The sequence below is a fragment of the Ursus maritimus genome, unplaced genomic scaffold (genome assembly GCF_017311325.1).
Source record: "Ursus maritimus isolate PB19 unplaced genomic scaffold, ASM1731132v1 scaffold_2, whole genome shotgun sequence".
NCBI classification, from domain to species: Eukaryota; Metazoa; Chordata; class Mammalia; order Carnivora; family Ursidae; genus Ursus; species Ursus maritimus.
In genome coordinates this window covers 42,491,922-42,497,770 of record NW_024424452.1, presented here as the reverse complement: position 1 = coordinate 42,497,770, position 5,849 = coordinate 42,491,922, and the positions used below count along the sequence as shown (strand labels likewise).

At 61.8% G+C, this 5,849-nt stretch overlaps 1 long non-coding RNA gene across 1 annotated transcript; it reads right to left on the bottom strand.

Moving 5' to 3' along the window:
* Positions 1 to 2,396: 2,396 nt before the first annotated feature.
* Positions 2,397 to 2,893, bottom strand: LOC103672086. The gene is made up of 2 exons (XR_571064.1): positions 2,729 to 2,893; positions 2,397 to 2,597 (listed from the first exon to the last, which is right to left on the bottom strand). It is a non-coding gene; the product is annotated as an uncharacterized LOC103672086 (long non-coding RNA).
* Between the last annotated feature and the right edge of the window lie 2,956 nt (positions 2,894 to 5,849).

Below are 5,849 nucleotides of genomic sequence, written 5' to 3'. Positions count from 1 at the left end.
TGGGAGCACAGGAGGGCTCCAAGAGCGAGGAAAAGACAGAGGAGGGGGCGGAGGGCAGGGAGGACAGTGGGGAACAGAGAGGCCCCTGGAAACCCAGCCCTCAGCAGGTCTGTGTGCAGATTCTCTGAAATGGAAGGTGCCAGTGGGAACAGTGTGGCTTTTGCTCAGGTATTCTAGACCTTCCTTCCCAAGCCTCTCTGGGAATCCTGGCACTTCCTCGGGACACCCCCTGACATCTCTGCATGGGGCTCATGGAGGGAGGGGAAGGATGACCTGGGGTTGGGGGCTCACTGCTTCACCCAGGAATAAAACAAGGGAGGGAGAGACGCGTCCCTACTCTGTGCCCCCACTCCAGCAGTCCCTGACACCTCGCATCCCATGGAAATGACCTTTCCTAGTGAAATCACTGGCTCCCAGCTGGGCTGCTGGAAGGGACAGGTGGCCTAAGAGGCATCTGCCCCACAGGACTGATGTGGGGCAGTGAGAAGAAATTTCTCCAGGGAAAGGGAGGGATGGGGCAGAAGGTTCTCTGACGCAGCGAGTGGAGGAGGAAGGGCAGACTGGCCGACCCTGGAAAATGGACCAAAGAAGGAGGGAGGGAGTGACTCGGACATGTTGCTCAGAACCCTGACAACTGCACGGAAGACAGAAGGGTTCCGAGTGCAGAAGATGGGACAGAGCCCGGGGCAGGTGGGCAGCGGAGCAGGGGAGGGGGTGGAACTCACGGCTCACCTGTAGAGACCGGGACAGGGGAAGGACAAGGAGGGGCAAGGGTCGGAGGCTCCAGAGCTGAGCCGGGGAAGAGCAGGGAGTGGGAGTGGGACAACGTGGCAGGAGTGTGGGGAAGGCAGAAGGAGGAGCTGGAGGCGAGGAGCCGGGGCTGATCCTGCGAGGCCTCATGGATGTTTGCTGTCATTAAAGGAATTCCAGTCGGTCCAGGGGGCCTCGGGCAGCAGGGATGAGCCTGGGTAAGCCACGGGAGGGAGAGTCCAGGAGCAGAGCCCATGAGGAAGGAGAGGCCTCCTACCAGGCTGTGTTCCCGTTTCCACACCAGCCCCACACAGGACCCCCAACCCACCTCAACGCCAACACCAGCTCCAACCAGAACCTAATCCTAGCAGCCATTCAACCCCGAACCCCAGCCAGAACCCCAGCATCTCACAGGCCCTCAGTGCCCGCCCAGCACGAGTGAGGTCACCGACAGGTTTACTCACTAGATGCGCACATAAACCAAATGTGAACGCCCCACCCGTCACGGTAACCCGCTCAGGCCTGCCCCCTGCCTACCCCCACGCCCGCCCTGAGCACGGGTCGGCCGCCAGCCCCGGCTCTGGCCGTCACCCACCACAATCCTGAGGGCCACTGTCCCTAATGCAGCCTCACTTACGGCCCGATCCGTGTCCGCCGCACGTCTCTGCAGAGGTGGCGACAACGCACGCGGACGAAGGAAGGCGCAAGCTCCACCTGGGGACCACGTCACGGTGGGAACACAGGCGCCCGAATTCTCGGGCTAAGTATGGAGGCTCACTCTTGTCTGGAAGCTGGCTGCCCAGAGCCTCCTGCCCTCGGACGAGGGGCTGAACAAGGGTGAGGCTCAGGGCTGAAGGAGCCCGATGCTGAGACGCCAGGAAGAGTGAGCTCGGCCCGAGGCAGTTTGAGCACAGAACCCCACGGGCGACGTGAAAGGGCTGCAGGCCGGGAGCAGACGCTCCACGTCTTCCACGCACGGCTGACCCCGGATGCCTGGCCCGGACCTTTCGTGGGGTGCCCGGGGAGGCCCCGCAGTGGGGAGGCTTCCTGGAGACCCTGCCTATTTGCCACCTGACCCCGGAGCGGGGCCTCTCCCGTGGGTTCCCTGCCCCTCCCTCCTCCCAGGACCCCGGGGCTGAGACTGGGACGGGAGCTGAGTGTTAGGTCCGGTTCTCGCCGCAGCCAAATCTGATCACCGGCACATGTGATGGATGACCCGGGTTTGGACCCCCAGCCCAGGCAGCGGCATGACGGAGCTGCCCTGTTACTCTTTCTCCACGGGATGAAGAATCGGGCCCCACACGTCACCTGCAGCGTGGACACCCCAAAGTGTCTCCAGAGCCAAGATCCCGCTGCAACCATGTCTTGACAGAAAGACCCCTGAGCACCCACACGCCCGCTGCAGCTCCCCGAGTTCTGCCGAAGCAGGAGCCGGAACCCTGGTGCGAGAGCCCCCGGGCCTGGGCGGGACCCGTTGCCTCCGGCCAGCTTCCACTTCCGTGGGGAACACACTTTGGGGGGGCAGGGGGGGTGTGGAAAAGGCTGCCTCTGCCTGGCTAGGGGCCTCCAGGCATTTCTCAGTGACAGCCGTGGGCCTCGCAAGCCTGGGGCAGGGCAGGGAGGGAGGAGGGAGAGACAGCGCAGAATAATAATGAAGGGTTTTTAATAACTCGTCAGCTACCGTGTCAGCTGAACAGCAGCGGCAGTGCGACCCGTTGGGAAAACTTGGTGAGGAATTGTCTTCCCAGGAAGTGAGAAGTGAGAGGAGCCAGGGGGCGGAGGGCAGGCGCGCGTCCCAGGTCCTTGGGGCATCCACTCCGGGCCAGACCCACAGGCCACAGACGCACCTGGGGCAGGAGCGGCGGACAAGACGTCACAGAGCACAGTGTGTGTCCCCCCACTCCCACCCCCGCTCGCTCGATGGCATCAGTCAGCTGGAAGGCAAGTACGTGCTTATCAAAGGGCTTCTTCTCTTTACCTAATAATTCACCAGGGAATTGTTTGAAGTAGGGGTGTCATCCAAGAGTAAAGCCCTGGTGACCACCTTTCTGATGGCCTCGTTTGCAGATGAGGACACTGAGGTCCAAAGCTGTTGCAAAGACAGTGGTGGCAGAGCAGGGCCTCTGGAAACCAGAAATCCAGATCTAAAAATGAACATAATTTTACAGAAATAGAATTCCCATGTCCTTTTCAGGGGCCGATGAGGCAGAGAGGGCAGTGCCCGGATCTCCAGCAGGTCGGGGCTGGGAGCAGTGGTGGAACATGCGGGCAACCTGTCATAACACTACACGTCTTCTCTTTCCTCCGATCACTCTTGGCAGGCTTCCTGGAAGCAGTGACTGTGGATGTGGGCTGGGAGGTGGAGGGATTTCCCAAGCCTTTGGAGCGAGAGGTGGAAAAGGGCTCCATGTCATGGACAGAAGGGGAATCGTTCAGGTCTGCGAGAAGCCCTGGGAAGCAATGAAGAGATGGGGGCCCTTACCACTTGCGTGTGTGTGAAAGGCACAGAGGCTGGAGTGTGCAGTGTGAAAAGTTCCCGTTCCTGGGAGGTCAAGGACCTTGAAGGCCTAGGGGCTCCGAGCAGACCACCAAAGACAAGGCAGGGATTCCCCTCTGGGTCCACAGAAGTGAGCTAGCTGGGATGCCCTGGAAGCCCTGGCAGCCTGCCCACACCCTGCACACAGGAGCAGAGGGGAGAGTGGGGCTGGGAGAGGGTTTGAGGAGTGACAGCAGGAGTGCTGGGGGCTTCCCGGGAGGACAATGCAGGAGAGACGCAGGTCGGGAAGAGGGGTGGGGTGGCAAGGGGAGGCACCTCCAGGCCCTGGCAGGAGGCCAAGTCCGAAGCCTTCCTTCGCTGCTTCAGAAAGAGAAACTGAGGCACCAGGGAGCAGGCCCGTGCTCCTGAGAAGTCCTGCAGCGAAGCCGGCAGCCAGCCCCCCAGCCCAGCCAGCCACTCGGCAAGATGTAAAGTGCTATCCAAACGTGATGCATTATTAACACTTCAGAAATCATATTTCACAGCCACCCGCTGGAGCTGGGAAGCGAATCCTTCCTCCTGCTCTCGGGTGGGGAGCTATTGTTAGAGCCATAGAGCCACCTGTGACAGCAACGACATGTGACCGGGGCTGAGAGGGCGGTTGAGGGTGGAGGCCGGGGGCACCCCTACCCCGACCCCGGGCCCACCTAGCCAGGCAGCCAAGCTGACCCCTGCCTCTCCCACTTTCTAGGAGGCCCTGGCAGAAGGCAGGCTGAGCCCGAGACCCAGCCCCTGACCTCCAGGCCCCTGATCCCGCCTCCTCCTGCTTGGTAAGGATGAACACAAGGGCGGAAGATCCAGAAGGTCCCTGCCGCAGGGGCTTCCCCGGAGAGGAGGGTCCAGAGCAGGTGGGGAGGACTGCACTGTGCGTCCCGGGGTGGGGGGGTGGGGAGGTGCAGGCGGGCCCGGGGCAGACAAGGGGATGGTGTTGACACACAGTGACTGGCTCTGCCCGGCTGGGCCGGGAGGGGCGCGCCCTGGGCAGAGGGAGGAGGAAGCAGGCGGGGAGCTGGGTCCTGCCCCCACTGCAGGACGCCAGCGACGGGGCGGGAGGAAAGAGGGAGGGAAGGGACAGCCCTGCCTGTCAAGGACAGTGCCTACTTGGGTAAGAAACAAGAAGGGCCCGGAGGTGGATGTGGGAGAGGGAGGCTGCCAGAGTCAATGCCAGCCCCTCGCGGGACCCTCCCCGCTCTCGCCTGCAGGGGCTGGGCTCCCGTCCGGGTGCTGCAGGGCCAATGTGGGCAGCTTGTAATTAGGCAGAGGGAACAGATGAACCAATTTTCAATTAAAACCTTATCTACAGGGTGCATAGATATAAAGCGGTAGGTTTGATTCTTTTCTAAGCCAGCCTTCAATATTTGCAGTGCCTGGAAGGAGACGCGGGGAGGGCGCCCCGGCAGCCCTGGCGACATATAAATTCTGCTCATTATTACATGACTTTCAACACCACAAGATGCCAATAAAGTGTTTGCAAGGCCCACAAATGAACAGCGTGCTGGCATTCCCGAGACGGTGCTTGGACAGCCAGGGCACAGGGAGGGGCGGCCGCTCCTGCAGAGGGGCCGGGGGAGCGGAGGCTGCAGATGGGCCTCCTCCTTGGCTTCTCAACAGAGGCCTTCAGGGCCTGGGCCTCCCAGCTTCGGTCTCTTGAAACCCCAGCTCTGTCCAAGCCGCAAAAGCAAAGGACGTGAGTTGTGTTCTTCCAGAAAGAAGTGGAGAAGGCTCCCTCCCCTTCCCGAGCCTGGACCCTCTCCTGCTCCCACCTTCTTAACATGGGCCGAACACAGGCCAGGCAACTGGGTGACCCTTCCCACCGGTTCCGAGAGGAAGGGCAGGTGGCCCGGCGGCAAGTACCAGCCCCACCTTCCAGAGCCCATCTTCTCGGGGGGCGGGGGGAGAACCCGGGGCAGTGGGCAGCCGGAGCAGGGGGCACAAGAGAGCCCACCCATGTGCACACGGCAGCTCTGCCAGAGCGAGACCCCCGAGCGCCCCATCCACCCACCTCCACCCACAGTGGAGGCCGCGAACTGTCGGGAACCTCGTCCTCCCCGTCTGTCTAGGCCCGGCCGCCCCCGCACGGGCCTCTCTGCAGGAGACACTCGATGCAGTAAACAGTCGTGGAATCGAACAGAATGGAGGAAGATGGACGACCAGAAAGGCTCACAGCAATTTGGTGTGGGGCAGATTTTAGGAGAGACGGTAGCAGAAAACACATGGGCTGGAAACCGGGACCGGTATGACTGCAGCTCTGCCGTTTCCTCCCTCTCCGGGCCCCCAACGCCTCGTCGGCGAGGCGCACGGGCCGAACTGGACGCCTGCTGGAGATGCTATGGGCTCTCTGAGAGCCATCGCGGACACTGTCATGAGAGCTCCTGGCGCAGCCCGACCACGGGCACACTGCTCAGCGCTCAGCATGCTGTTTGGGATACTCAAAAATTAAATAATAGTAATAATGGTCCACCAACACCCACAGGGAACCGGCTGGCAAGCAATCTTGTCACTTGTGCGGAAGGGTTCCCGTCGCGCGGGGGGCCCCAGGCTCCACCCATTCCCGCCACCGACT